Consider the following 14,968-nt stretch of genomic DNA (forward strand, 5'->3'; position numbering starts at 1 on the left):
ATATCCACATAATGTATGTGCTTTTGTGGAACACACTGTTGTAACTTTGGGGGAATGCCAAGACTAAAAAGTTCTAATCTATTCCAGACTTGTTGGAAACAACAAAAGAGCAACAAGCAATTACAAAAGTGTGGTAAGTGCCACAAAACTAACGTACAGAGTGCTGTCACACATGGGCGCGCGTGCACACACACACACACACATCCCCCCCACACACACAAGTGCATATATGTACAGATAAATTATATTGGTTCTGAATCTTGTTTCATTTGTGAATTTGAAAGTAAGGCAGTGGGATTTCACCTCTTGACACTTTCATCCAATTACTGGCCTATGTTTGGCAGTTCATATTAGCAGAATAGTGAGGAACATCTTTTTTAATACAAAGCTAAGCAGTGAATTTTTCATGCAGTGGTTACAGATGAATTTTCTTCCTGGTAAGATTTCCTAGGATTTCCTAAGATTTTCTACATGGATTTCACGGGACAGATTTCCCACTTTGTTTGAAAACACTGTTACTCAACCCAACCTATTTTGTTGTTATTCGTCATCACGAAGCTAGTATGTGATTGAGAACTAAATCAATGAAAGTGTTTATTAATTACTATAATATACCAAGCACTATCAAAACCACTCCTTTCCAAACTTTCTTCTTTGGTTGGTAAGCATTCTATACACACTATCTCTCCACCTTCTCCAGAGATGCACAATACACGTGAGAATATTAAATGCTTTAATAAGTATTTATTTAAAAAAACTTGTTTAACTTGGGGTTTCCCAGGCTTAATAATGAAACAGCTTTCAAAGAATAGCTATTAACATGCTGTTGGATTCTGGATTTTTGTGGAATAGAATCTGGATACCCTTGCCTAATAAAAACAGTGTGAAAATAAGGGTTGCTGTAGTCCAAAATCAAATATAAATGACCTTGGAAAACATGCCATTCTGTAATATGGGCAACCCCTCCCTTCATGGTTATAATTAATCAAATTAAAATGAGCATATATATCAGTTCTGCAGTTTCAGATCAGTGAGTGGTACCTGTGTTACCAGAAGGTAGAACCCTGTAAAGGCAATTTCTTTGAGGGATTTTGTAAAGGAGAAGGAATATCTTCTCTTATCCTCTGCCTATGTAGAAGGTGGTTCATTTTGTTTGGTCCTAAGAGAACAATTTACTGTTCAAAAAGGACACTGTTGAGATGGAGGGGAGCACCATTACTAATTACACATACCCAGGATTGCCCTACGCAGGCGTGGCCACACTTGTTCTTTGTACATGCTGGCCATGCAGAGGACCTTTGCTTTTCTGCCTGCCTCAGGCAATTAAGAGGGTCAAAAGTAAGCATGTTATTTCATTCCATACATTTATTAATAAAAAAAATTGAAGAATAAACTGTGAAAACAGCAATTACAATTGCACACCCCTTCTCAGTTGACTAGTTTACAGTTTCCACAGAAAATTCCTTGGTCATGGTGACAACTATTTTAGATGGAAAATATAACGAGGCACAAAAACAGGGAGGTGAAAAGATGAACTAATGGAATAATAAAATAGAGGTTTTTAAGTTGATTTTAAAATGGCAAAGAAAGCCAGGAAACAAAGTCCCCAAGGGGTCCCAAGTTACAGGATTACTTGGGTTTTGCACATAAGGGATCATGAGTACAGACTGATGAAGTTGGAAGCTAGGCTTGAATTCCATTAGTTGTGTAGCTTTAGACAAATCATTCCCTCAAATCTCTGTTTTCTTCTCTGCAGAATAAAACATTTCATGATACATTACAGGGTGGCTGTGAGGACTGAATGAGGATTGTATGGAAATGCATTGAGAATCCTAAAGATTTTACTCAATACTTGTAATTTTATCTAATATTTTATGCTAAGTAATTACAACACGCCTTTGAAAATTTCCTAACCTCCCTTCTACATTATCTGCTTTTATTAGGCAACAAGGAAATCCAGACTATCTCACCAAGTTCTGCATATCTGTTCCTGGTCACCCTCAGAGAGGGACTTTTTGGGGGGAGTTTTCTGTGCCTGGGGGCATGAAATAATTTCTTTAAATTAGGCTGTAACAGGGAAGCAAAACAAAGAGAATAGTTCCCTGGGCAGACACTAAACAGACAAATGGTTGTGTGTACAGAACAGTCACAATCTAGATGGCTGACGCCATGTTTTCATACCAGAGGGCGGCTCCATTCAGAGGACTCAGCATGGTCCTATTTCAAGACACCCTCCAGACAACATTAACAGGCTCGTTCCTTGCCAAAACTTTATTGCTTGTTGTTCAGAGTAAACCAGGGGCTGTGTTTAATGACTTTGCTCTAAATAGCTTGATAAACAGCATCAACAATAACTTAAAAAACAAAGAAGCTAGGACACTTTAATATGAGTTTAAATGAACTGATCTTAGACATGTTGCCCCTTTCAGGTAACATATGTGTCTAATGGACATCGCGTTCCCGCTCTACAACTCGCCTGCTCACCACTCCACCCACCTCTTCCTCACCAAGACAAAGAAACTTCGCATTTACTTCATTTGTTGTATCATCTTTCACTTAATTTTTGCGATTTTCCAGATCCTGGTAGACATTTTATGTCTTATATTTTTTATCTTCCTGTTTGATGTGCATTTCTATGCGGGATGATACTGAGTGATGAGTGATGATGGAGAGTTATTTCACTTGAACCCTTTTCACGACTGCAGAAGGAGGGGAGAGCATACAGTGGCTGCAGCGCGGAACAAAAATAAAGGGCTCAAAAAATAGCTTTTGTTTGAGATGCTGGTAAATACTGAGACTTCCAAAGGGTAATGCCTATTTTTTTAAGTTTCAAGGTTACCATCCGCAAAAGTTCTGTGTGATAGACTGTTCAATCATCCAGTGTAAATACCTAGAGCTAGTTCTTGAAAAATGTTTTAAAAAATCTCTTTTTAGCTTCAGCTTTAGTTCTCTACTGGCTTCAGATCCTGCCCCTGTAGCCTTATGGACAATGAATTTGTTTTTAAGCTCTTAGGATTATTTGTATATTCAAAGAAGACCTAAACAAGAAAATCTCAAAAGTAATTAAATTCTAATGATAGAATGCGAGATGTTGTGGAATGGAGATTTTTTAAATAACTGGATTGTTTCAAATCACTTCATATCACTTAGGTAAGCACTTACTCTGCCTACATGTAGGCTGATGTCTCAGATTCCACAACCTAAACAAATAACATAACAAATTTATGGTTAAGGTGTTGGCATTGTCCAATACTGGGATATGTATCAGGCTCTGAGCTTGAAGTTAGAGATTTAAAAATGAATGAGGCATAGTCTGTCTTTCATGGATCGAAATCTAATTAAATAGTAACTAGAGAGGGGAAGGCGACGAGCATTTAGTGAAGGTGTAGCTGGTGCTGGATTCTGCAATATGTCGTCTTGCAAAACACCAAAAATCACAATGTAGGTATGATATATATATATGTGCTATCCTTAATTCCCTATTCAGATAAGATAGTTAAGACTCAGGGAGGTTCAATTATTCGTTTCGAATTTTATAGCACAATTATACATGACTTAGGTTTAATTAAGGAAATCCACAGTCTTTAGGAAAAAAATTTTCCAAAGAGAAGAGTTGGGTTTTCAGAAAATCTTTGAAGAAAATAAAAATACTGCTTACTGTCTTCAAAATCTTGAATCTATTTCCAGACATCAAAATGTTCTGTATGTAAATGATTAAATGATTCCACTTATAATCAATAACCATGCTTAATTACTGTGGGGGGAAAAGAAAACTTGCTTTAACAAATCTGTATTTCTAATCCATATTTCCACAATACTTGACAAATTAAAAAAATTTCATCCCAAAAGGATTAACTTATGGTCCTTTTGCATAGCAAATATAATATTGGATGTGATAGTATTGAAAAGCAATTTTCTAAGTAACAGCCAATTAATTAGTAATGTCCAAATATTTAAAGTTATAAATCAAACTATTAACCTGTTAAGTAAAATATATGCTAGCTTTCTATGTTGGCAAACAGGACTTAATATAACAAATCAAATGTATGTGTGAAGTTACATTATTAATATAACTGAAAATTGGCAAAACATCAAAGATGACTGATTTATACTTGTGCTTGCTTACTTAAATGGTCTGTTGACTTGGATGAGTGATCACAAGAAAACATATAGAATTTATAAATTCTTATAAATTCAATGCACAAGATTTATTTTTTTCTCTGAGCGAAATCATTACATTGTTCTTTTTTATTTATTTAAAAAAATTTAATGTTTATTTTTGAGAAAGAGAGACAGACAAAGTGTGAGCACGGGAGAGGCAGAAAGAGAGGGAGACACAGAATCCGAAACAGCTCCAGGCTCTGAGCTGTCAGCACAGAGCCTGACGCAGGGCTCGAACTCACAAACTGCAAGATCATGACCTGAGCCAAAGCTGGAAGCTCAACCGACTGAGCCACCCAGGCACCCCATATATTTTCTTTTTTACTAGAACATTGTAAAAGTATTAATTTATGCTATTTTTGCTAAAATTATGACATTTTCTTATGCAAGAGTTAATTGCATTCAAGCTATCAGAGAGGAAGGATTTGACAAGCTAATTAATTTGTCCTTTCCTTCGTCTAAATGTTTCTAACTTTTATTTTTATTTTATCTTATTTTTTATTTTTATATTTATTTTAATTTTATTCTCAAGTTAAAGTTTCTACCTTTTAAATCTTGCCCACACCCCAAATAAAGTCTGTCTCTAGCACCATTCAGAAACCAAATACAGAAAACTTCATGGTATTGGACACAGCCATCTTTATTTTGTAGACAGAAGACAAGCGATATGGAGATAGCCTGGCTGCATTAGTCACAGGAGGGGATGGTCAGAGCTGTAGTCGGTGGTGTGCTGGAACCAGCTGGTATGGGCGTGAGAAAGTCCATTCATGGCACCTTTCCCAATTCTGTGGTCAGTGCCATCACTTTGGGAGTCTGAAACTTGTCACTGGTGGGAGTACTTATACCTTGGAAATCAGCACATGATGCGAACCAGGTTCCCGCTATCCCCTTGAGTTAGTTGTTAAACATCTGAACAGCACTGGTTATGGGTTGCTCTGAATGTTGGCTTGTGAGTGACAGTGGTGAGCATGTGACCTTTAATAAATTTATTTTGTGCATGGGTTTGTGATATTCTGAGCCCTCTGAAACACTCTTGCCCTTCTTGCCTCGGTCAAAGGGCAACACTGATTTTATTAGGTTACTCTTCTCTTTGAAGCTGTCATTTCCTGTAATCCTTTAAACCAAAAAAATAATTTTAGAGAGATTATGAGTTTTCCCCTCAAAGGAGACTATTCATTTTACCCATTTGATACTCATCTTATAACTAAATAAAGTTATGTGTTGGGCACCACACTGTGCAATAAATATCTTTACTTAGTTGAAATTGATATAATGTTCTTAAATCTGTTTCTTTTTTTTCATGGTTAGTAGAGAGATTTTATGTTACTGAGCATTGATCCAATTAGAGAAATGAAATATTCTGGGTAAAAATACCTAAAGAAGTGTGTGTGTGTGTGTGTGTGTGTGTGTGTGTGTTACTAACATGGCATTAACTGGTTAACTCTTAAAAAGATGGATTTTAAACTTGAAAAGATTCTTGATTAGTGAAAAGAAAGATATCAGTAAAAAGATAGAACATTGTAGGAAAAATAGGACTGGTCGGATTAATGTTGTTAAATTACACTGATGTAGTATGCTAAAAAATGAAAAAGTTTACCATATAATTCTTATTTTAGATAATATAAAAAAGACAAAATAGCAAGGTTGCCAGGAATCCAGCACGGTAATTAAGGACTGATACATAAAGCATAGAAGGAATTCGTGTAACTACCTAACACAAAGCAGATCTTCCAATGTAGAATTATTTCCATCTTGTTCTTTATATGATAAGTATGCTTAGACCAGAGCCCTGTCAACTCGTATAACATTCTCAACTATTCATCCATTTCCCTCCAAGGCAAATAGATTAGTAATTCATACCTGGGCTTCATGAAAATACTATCATAAAAATATCCTGACATATGTTGACTATCAAAGCTAGGTACTGTATCATTTCCTCCTAGAATGAATTCAACTCAGTTGATTAAATGTGCTTAATATACTGTAGAGTTTACATTATAAATTAATTTAGTTCAAAATGCTTTTCTGTGTATATTTTTGTTTATAAAAGTAAGCTTGAATAAAATTATGCTTTATGTTTAAAAGTTGGATATGAAGTGAGTGTGTTCTTAGTTTTGAATTGGAGATTTGTTTTCATAGCTGAGCAGGAAGCTATTACTATGCTATGAGAAGCAAGGCAGCTTCTGAGGAGTATAGATGCTAAGAAATATAACAGAATATACATTTGTTCCTTGGTTTCCAGTGTAAGGGAATGCAAGGAGCTATTTAGCTATAAGGTTCTAATGCTTATTTACCCAGCCTTACTTTCCAATGCTGATTTACTCAAATCTCTATCATCTCAGTCATTTTTGCTGTAAGCTACTTGGTCTAGTGACAAGGGCACTTCAGGAAGGACTTTACCATGGGCTTCAAGGCATTGAGTTTCGATCAGAGCTCCCCATATGACATCCCTTCCACTCACGGGCACGTCCACACGTCTACCTGCTTTGTTGTATGGCAGCACCACATGGCTTAGTGTAAATCTCTGCTTGACGCTTGAGACGATCGTTGTGCAGGGCTCGGACCTGTTAGCTTTTTCAAAAAGAAGGACAGAGCACTAGAAGCCACCAGAGCGGGTGAAATGGGTAATGATTTGAAAAATTTCATTGCAAGCCCGCTTTAGCCCTAAACGTATGATAGGGCTGAGATAGAGGAGGGGCAAAATGCAGCTGCCTTGCATGGAATAAAAAGAAAAGAGGTAGTGGAGAGGAGGCATAGGACCAGTGAATAGAAGAAGGAATCATAAAATAGAACTGAAAATAAATCGTGGTTTATAGTTAATGTTTCATGACTGCAGAGGTATCATTTAAAATTACAGAAAGTTCTTTAGACTTTTAGTCCTTATGAGAACTATGGACAACTAATCAGTGGGTAATCTCCTAGAACACTACTTTTTATATAGTCTAACTCCCACATATTTGTCAGAAATAAAATAAGAAAATGTGTCTATCCTGCTTATACCATTTATTAATTTTAAAAAAAAATGTTTATTCACTTATTTTGAGAGGGAGTGTAAGCAGGGGAGGGGCAGAGAGAGAGAGGGAGACACAGAATCTGAAGCAGGCTCCAAGCTCTGAGCTGTCAGCACAGAGCCTGACGTGGGGCTAGAACTCAGACTGTGAGATCATGACTTGAGCCAAAGTCGGCTGCTTAACGAACTGAGCCACCCAGGTGCCCCCATTTATTGATTTTATCTCCTGATGTATCCCAGATAAGAGAGGACTGGGTAATCTGCTCATGAGGTGCAGGTCTTTGTAGCTGTTTTTGGTGGCTTCATTCTTCCAGCTCTGGGGACATGGGAGGCTGACTGTCACCTAAGTCATTCTGTGGGATGGCCCCAGGCCAATGAGAGGCACATCCCCCGAGGGCTTCCTCCAATTCTTTGCCCTGTTCCTAGTTCTCCTTGCCCTCTTCCTCAAGGAGCCCAAATCCAGTGAAGGTCCAGTCTCTTTGACTCCATGGGGCAACAGCCACAGTTCCAGAGATCTGTGTGGATTTGGGCCAGCCTTTGTTGAGATTGTATCACATTTCACTTCCCCTCTCTGCCTGATCTTACTTCACTTCCCCATTACATGACAATCCTAAAAAAACACACCCAAATCTCTGATTTGGTTAGATTTCTTGAGTTAAGGCTGGTGAAAATTTGGTCTTACCTGGTTTGATGAGTCCCGCTCACTGGGGCTGACCTTATCGGGCTAGTCACATGCATGGCTGCAGTGGGGCTCAATCCGTGAGCTCCTAACTTTAGAGCTTTTTTTAAAAAAAATACACACTCATATATAATCATTGCTCCCAAAGTGGGCTGTTATATCACAGGGCTTTTGTCCAAGGCTGTGGCAAAACTAGCTCTTCTCCAAACTTTAGGTACATAGGTTGAGCTGTATTTTTCCAACCCTATTGGTGAATTTCACGTTCGTGGTCTTGATGTCCTTTCTTACCAGCAAACCTTAGTTAAGACCATGAGAACCCACTGTGAGGGAAGGTCTAGTAATATGGAAGCACCAAAGAATAGGTGTTCCAGGTCTTAATTTTTTTCTTCTGGAATGTTCTTTTGGTGTTATTAAGATTTTCCCATTCCCCTCCCACATTATCAAGTTGTAAATTCAAAGGAAGAGGTGGTCTCCACTAAGCCACAAATGATCCTGATACACTCTATTCAAATCATCATGGCCAAGAGGTGACCACTCCAGAGTTGGAGGAGAAAACAAAGAAAATCTGCTCCAAGGTAGGTTTTTGTATTCATTTAAGCAAAGAACAAACTTGCAGCATCCTTCACAAAAAATAAAATAAAATAAATAAAAATAATATATCAGGGCACCTGGGAGGTACCTCAGTTGAGCATCTGACTTTTGATTTTGGCTTAAGTTGTGATCCCAGGGTAGTGGGATCAAGCCCCACGTCCGGCTCCACACTCAGTGTGGAGCCTGCTTAGGATTCTCTCTCTCTCTCTCTCTCTCTCTCTCGCTCTCTCTTTCTCATCTCTCTCTCTCTCTCCGCCCCTTTCCTCCATTCATGCTCTCTCTCTCTAAAATAAAAATCAAAAGAAAAATAAATTTTAAAAGTAGTATATAAGCTTTCCTTTCTAACACATTTGCTGCTATAGAGACAAAAGGCTAAATAAAAGTAGTAGTAATGATAAAACTTAAATTATTAATGATGAGAATTGTTCCACTTATCATCTTTTATTGATTAGAGATTTAAAAAAATCTTTCTTGGGGCATCTGGGTGGCTCAGTCAGTTAAGCATCTGACTTTGGCTCAGGTCAAGATCTCAGATTTGTGGGTTTGAGCCCCACATCGGGCTCTGTGCTGACAGTTCAGAACCTGGAGCCTGTTTTGGATTCTGTGTCTCCCTCTCTCTGTCCTTCTCCCACTCGTGCTCTGCCTCTCAAAAATAAATAAATGTTTTTTAAAAATTTAAAAAAAATCTTTCTTTAGCAGCTCTAATGAGATGCTTATCAATTTTTCTTTCGCAAATAATATGCATATTGAGACATTCTTTTTTCCTGAGTCTAGTCCTCTGTCTAAATGTATTCAGATTTTATGATCTATTTATTATCTAAATATTTTTCAGATTTTATGATTCTGGAATGTTCGTATATCTCTCCCCATCACCCATCTTTCATTCCTTAAACCACTTCTAATCTCCTGTCTTTGCCTCTGTCGGCTTGCTTTACACAGCTTCTTCCTAACTCCATATAAGGCATTGGACATATATGCAAGACTTTTTCTTATTTTCTTTTATATATCCTAAGGTTTTAATGTAAAATCTCCACTCCTCTACCATATTATTTATCATTTTTCAAACTTTGGTTTTCTCTTTTTGGAATTATCATCAGTAGAAGTAACTTGTAATTCTAGCAATTTGCCTATACTGGACCATGACTTCTTGTGAATGTCAAAAAAAAAAAAAAAGGAAAGAAATTAATGAATGTACATTGGTATTTCAAAAAGAGTGAAGTTTCAAACACGTGCATGTTCTTTCTGTCCTGTGTGTGCTTATTGTTAATTTTGTGTGAAAGACTATTCTAGAAAGACTATTTCTATTCTGTGTACCTGGCAAAATAAAAACCTGCTTATATACAACTACTTCTTTGAAGCTTTCCTCACACCCTTATATTTCCTTGACTCTCCTCATGAACTATCTCTGCATTGTGTAGATGTTATTACGATGGCAGCTACCTCTTACATTACTTACTTATTTTTACTTGTCTTTGGGATTCTTGAAATGAAAATCTCTGTACTAGTCATCTTTGTGTTTCCAGGGCTTAGCCCAGTGTAGAGTATAAAGAAGATGATCAGTGAATGATGGTGAGGTCTTGAATAAAGGTCTAATTAAGATGATCAATGAGACTATTTCCTATTGTCTGGCGATTTTCAAGATGGGTCAAATTCTCATGATAACAAAGGGCACATAAATGGGAAGAAGTCACTCCGAGTTAGTTGATGCTAAATATTCTTATTTTAAAAACACCACTGAGAATCACTTAGCTGATTGAAAAATAGAAGTTGTACTGTTATTAATAAACCAACATATTTGTGCTGCATTTATTACTGTAAACCCCTATTCAAAATTCTACCTGCAGTAAACATTAATTTTGGAAAAGCTACCAGAAGAAAAATGGCAAATTATTGAATGGACAAAGTCTAAATACCCATCCCCCATACAGGACATTTTTCTTTTTTTCAGTTCATTCAGATTCAGCTTTATTGTGAATTAACCATCTATCAAGAATGAGCATCAAAAGAGTAGAAAAAGATAAAGGATGGCATTTTAAAAAGTTCCCTGGCAAGTGAGAGGGAGGGCATGAGGTTAAGAGCCCTGTTTAGGGAAGGAAAACTTGTCCAGGTCACGAATGCTGTTTTTGTCAATGATTCAAACACTGAAGGTGTTGGATTGAGGATTCAGATTCAGAATCAGAATGAAGCATTTCTGGAGCTCCTCTAGACGTTTCCTAAGACGTTACATGCCCTCTCACGAGAGATTGTTGGTGTGTAGGATCGGTCCAGTCTGCTGTGAGTCAGGAAGCCATGGGCTGCAGAAGAGGCCTTGGCCAAAGCTGCCAGGTAGGCCATGTAGTAGGGTGCTGGATCCTCATGCTCATTATAGTCAACCAGGAGGAGGTTGACATGATTCGAGATACGACTCTGAAGATAGTCAGCCGGGTTTCACCATGTGAAATTAGCTGCTGCTGTGGGAGACAGTTCATAACCATTTTACATCTTATAAAGTTGCACATTTTTCTGAATATATTCTGCAAACTGTACAGTGTCTCCAGTTTCTCCAACACATAAGAATAAGATTTCTTCACTCTGAAACGTCTTGTCATGATCGTCTTTCATCTGGACAATTCTGTTAGCGGCTACCTGGTCAGAGGCAACAAAGATAGTTGGGGCCCTGGATGCTGCCTCCCTTGATAGCAGAGGGAGGCTGAGAGGACAGAGCGTGGGACTTGCCGGCATCTCGGTCTCACCGGTGAGAGACCAGACATTTTTTATGTTCAGGAATTGCCTAAGAGGAAATTGCATTTATATTTTTACAGATGTTGATGCATTCCTGTACGCAGAAGTAATAGATTTGTGTATATAATGGCTCTTGTCTGCTCAAGCTTAGCTATGTACCGTGCTTTGGTTGTCTTTCCTGCTCTTTCAAAGGAAGGATGGATCACAGCAGGAGAATTTGATGCTAAGAAACTGACAACACATGCTCGCCTTTCAATGAGATTCTGATCCCTTAAAAAAATAACGCTTGGCTTCTTCCTTATCACAATTTTCCATATGAGCTACGAATCACAGATGCAATCCTACATTCCTCTTTAGTTTTGATGAGATACTGTCATGTAATTCATGGCAAGATTCAGGAGATTCTTGCTTGGCTATTAAATTTATTCTAATTGAATGATAGTATTTTGTAATTGGAAACAAAGTTTATATCATTAAACTGACTTTCTTATTTGATAAATAAGCGACCAGAAATCTAAAACTGCTTAATGATTGAGACAGGACTGTAGAGATGGAACCAAGGTGAGTGCTCTTTACACTACACCAAGTTGACTTTATCATGTAAGCTTTTATCTCCTTATAAATACTGAAAAAGGCTCTATTCTTTAGAAGCTAGTGTCTAAATTTATCAATTATTCCTATAACGATCAGCATTACACTTTCCCTCCATGTACATGGAACAATGGCCACCTGAAGATGTCCATACTCTAATCCCTAGAATTTGTGATTATGTTAGCTCACATGGCAAAAGGATCTTTGCAGATGGAATTAAAGTTATAGACCTTAAGATACAGAGCTTATTGGATGCGCCCAATATTATCACATGGGCCTATAAAACTGTAAGAGGAGGGGAGAATAGTAAGTCAGAGAGATGAGATAGAAGAAGAGGAAGGAGACATTTGAAGCCCCCCCAGAAGGGCACCATTTCTGGCTTTGAAGATGAAGGGAGAAAGCCAAGAGCCAAGGCATGCAGGTAGTCTCCAGAAGCTTGTAAAGGCAAGGAAACAGATTCTCCCCTAAAGCCTCCCGAAAGAACACAGCCCTGCTGACATCTTTCACCTCATGAGACATGAAGCAAGCAAACCAACCAAGCCCACAGACTTCTGGCCACCAAGTCTGTGGCAATTTGTTATTACAGCAATAGAAAATTAATACATTCTTCTCCATTCCCTTCATCTCCTTCATTTCCACAATCTCCTTATAATCTTCATTACCACCATCATTACCACTATTGCCCCCTTTTATTCAGTGTCCCTTAAATAGGAGACCCTGGGCTTAGTGTTTCAAATTCATTGTCTCTGATCCTTACAACAATCTTAGCAGGTAGAAATCGTTAACTCTACTTGACGAATAAGATGACCAAGTCAAGCAATTCTCATAGGCCACAAAGATAAGAAGTACAGGATCCTAGAGAGCTATCTTTGGATGAGAAATCATTTCAACCTTGTAGGTAGGCAAAAGCTAGGATCCTGTGTTATTTATGTCCAATATAATTTCTTTAGGAGAGAAAAAAACTAAAAAAAATCTTTTAAATTGATAAAGTGATGAGTGGGCAAGTGATTGTCAGCAGGGTTTATCAGTAGAGAAAGATAGAATATGTTATTTATAGACAAGAAATTAAAAGATCATTTTAGCCATAGATATCCAAACAAATGAAGTATTTTGAGTGATCATACTGCCTTACGGTATACAGTGTAGTGAACACTCCATCTACAAGCCTAGAGATTATTAAGATCATCCTGGGTGATTTTGCAAGAAGCTTTTGCTGCTTAGACAGGGATTTTCCAATCTCTTCATTAACTCATCTAGACTTAAGTTCAAATTCGTTATTCACTGTTTACGATATCTGAATTAATTAGCTGAAAATATGTATCCTGGTCTCAGAGTGCTGAAATGATTAAACATATGCAGGAAATAGGTGGTTACCAGCTACCACTTGCTCATAGACTGCAGGAAGGCATGGGGGCTGTGTGAGTCTGGGCTACCACACTATGGCACCAGATGTCAGGTGCCAGTTGGAACCCAAGGATGTATGGCAATGTTAGTGGAGCTTGGAAAGAGGATCTGGTAAGCATCCTAGAAATCAGGGAACCTATAAAAGGAAGAAAAGCAAAAGACAGGGAAAAAAATGCTCATAGAAACAAAAAAACACACACGCAAAGAGAGACAGAGAGAGAGATATGGAGAAAGAGAGAGTTGTAGAGAAAAAAAGAAAAACGACTGGAAATATTTAAAATAGAGGCGTCAGGAAAGGTACTTGTAACTTAAAAAAAAATTTTTTAAGACAAGTTTGGTGTTCTAAGGCACAGAGTTTAGGATGAGTTAAGTTAAAAACCAAAGAGATTTTAGGGTAGTTTTTTATGCCCTGCCTATTGTTTAAGCATTCAGTCCTTACCTCATGTAAAAATACCATACCAACAGCTAACTAACATTTCTTGAACATTTACTGGCAGAAAGTTTAATTGCTTGGCCATCAGTTCACACCGTTAGTGAACAAAGGAGCTGGGATTTGGTTTTAATTCTTCCTGACATCCAAGTCCATTTGTTTTTAACCGCTATACTGCAATTTTGAACACATGTAGAATGTGTACTTGGGTCTAGTCAGGATGATTAAAGACTTTCATTTGTGTCCTGACATCCTGAGCCTAGGCCCTTGAAGAACTCAAGAAGGAAGTGAGCATAGGTCCATTCTCCTACAGCCCTGGACAAAGATGGATAAAGCACATGGTCGGACCCTTTCTCTCAGAAATCCAGACATTACGTTTTTCCCTGTCTCCATGAAATGGAGAGAAAAGTAGGGTACAGGAGACTGAGAGTTGCCACAAATATCCATTCTTTCATTTGTCTTTAGTAATAGAACACCCAATGCTAATCTGGATGTCAATGTTCATGGCATTTTAGTAGCCCTCCTTGCTGTTAGGTTTATGTGATTTACGTGATTATGCTGAAGACAATGAAACAAAAAGGAAAGTTGTGTGGAACTTCTAAGAAGGCTTTTAGAGGGAGCTAGATCATTAGAAGAAATACTGTGTTGGTCTGTCTGCCATTACTTTTTCCTGCTGCCTGGAGCAGCTAGGACGACTGGAGCTCTAGCAGCCATTTTGTACCGTGTGGTGCCTTGAGGATGAAAGCCAGAATTAGGATGCTGGAGCAAAAGGATAGGTGACTCCTTGGTTATACCAGTACTGGGTTTTCTACCTCTGGACTTGAGGAAAATTAATTTGATGATCATTGAGACAGTGCTCTTTGGGTTTTCTAAAAAAAATCAAGATAATATATATATAATCATCTCAACCAAAGACAACAGCTGCATGAATCTGAGTCCTCATTAAAGTGGACAGGACTGGGTATGTGAGAATTTATCATGGTAAAAGTCAAGGTCGGTGAAGAAAACAAAGGGAGGAAGCCCTGGAAAGAGAGAGGGAAGGAGCAGGAGTGAGAGGGAGCAGAGTGAGACTCTGCAGGGCAGCTCTATAGAGATTTTGGTCAGACCAAAGCTGCTTCTCTCAAGGCAGGGGCCTGCCCTAGTATCCCTCACAGGCTTAGGCCAGTATTTGGCTTGGATCAATCAGTGCAGTGGTGAGGTCAGAAACTAGGCATTTGCATCCCACTTCTCACAGAAGAACTGGTTGAGGTGCATTTTCATGGCCACCAGAGTGGTTCAATTTTGATGATGTCTATTTATGTGTAGACTCCTCTTCCTCAAAAATGTTCTTAGAGATGGCGGTGGTGGCCAACTGCCCAAAAACATTTTAATTGGGACAAAC

The 14,968-nt window shown here is 38.1% G+C and overlaps 1 pseudogene; it reads right to left on the reverse strand.

The window, feature by feature from the left end:
- Window positions 1-9,840: 9,840 nt before the first annotated feature.
- LOC113600762 (proteasome subunit beta type-2-like) lies at window positions 9,841-14,568 on the reverse strand (annotated as a pseudogene).
- Between the last annotated feature and the right edge of the window lie 400 nt (window positions 14,569-14,968).

The sequence above is a fragment of the Acinonyx jubatus genome, chromosome F2 (assembly GCF_027475565.1).
Source record: "Acinonyx jubatus isolate Ajub_Pintada_27869175 chromosome F2, VMU_Ajub_asm_v1.0, whole genome shotgun sequence".
NCBI classification, from domain to species: domain Eukaryota; kingdom Metazoa; phylum Chordata; class Mammalia; order Carnivora; family Felidae; genus Acinonyx; species Acinonyx jubatus.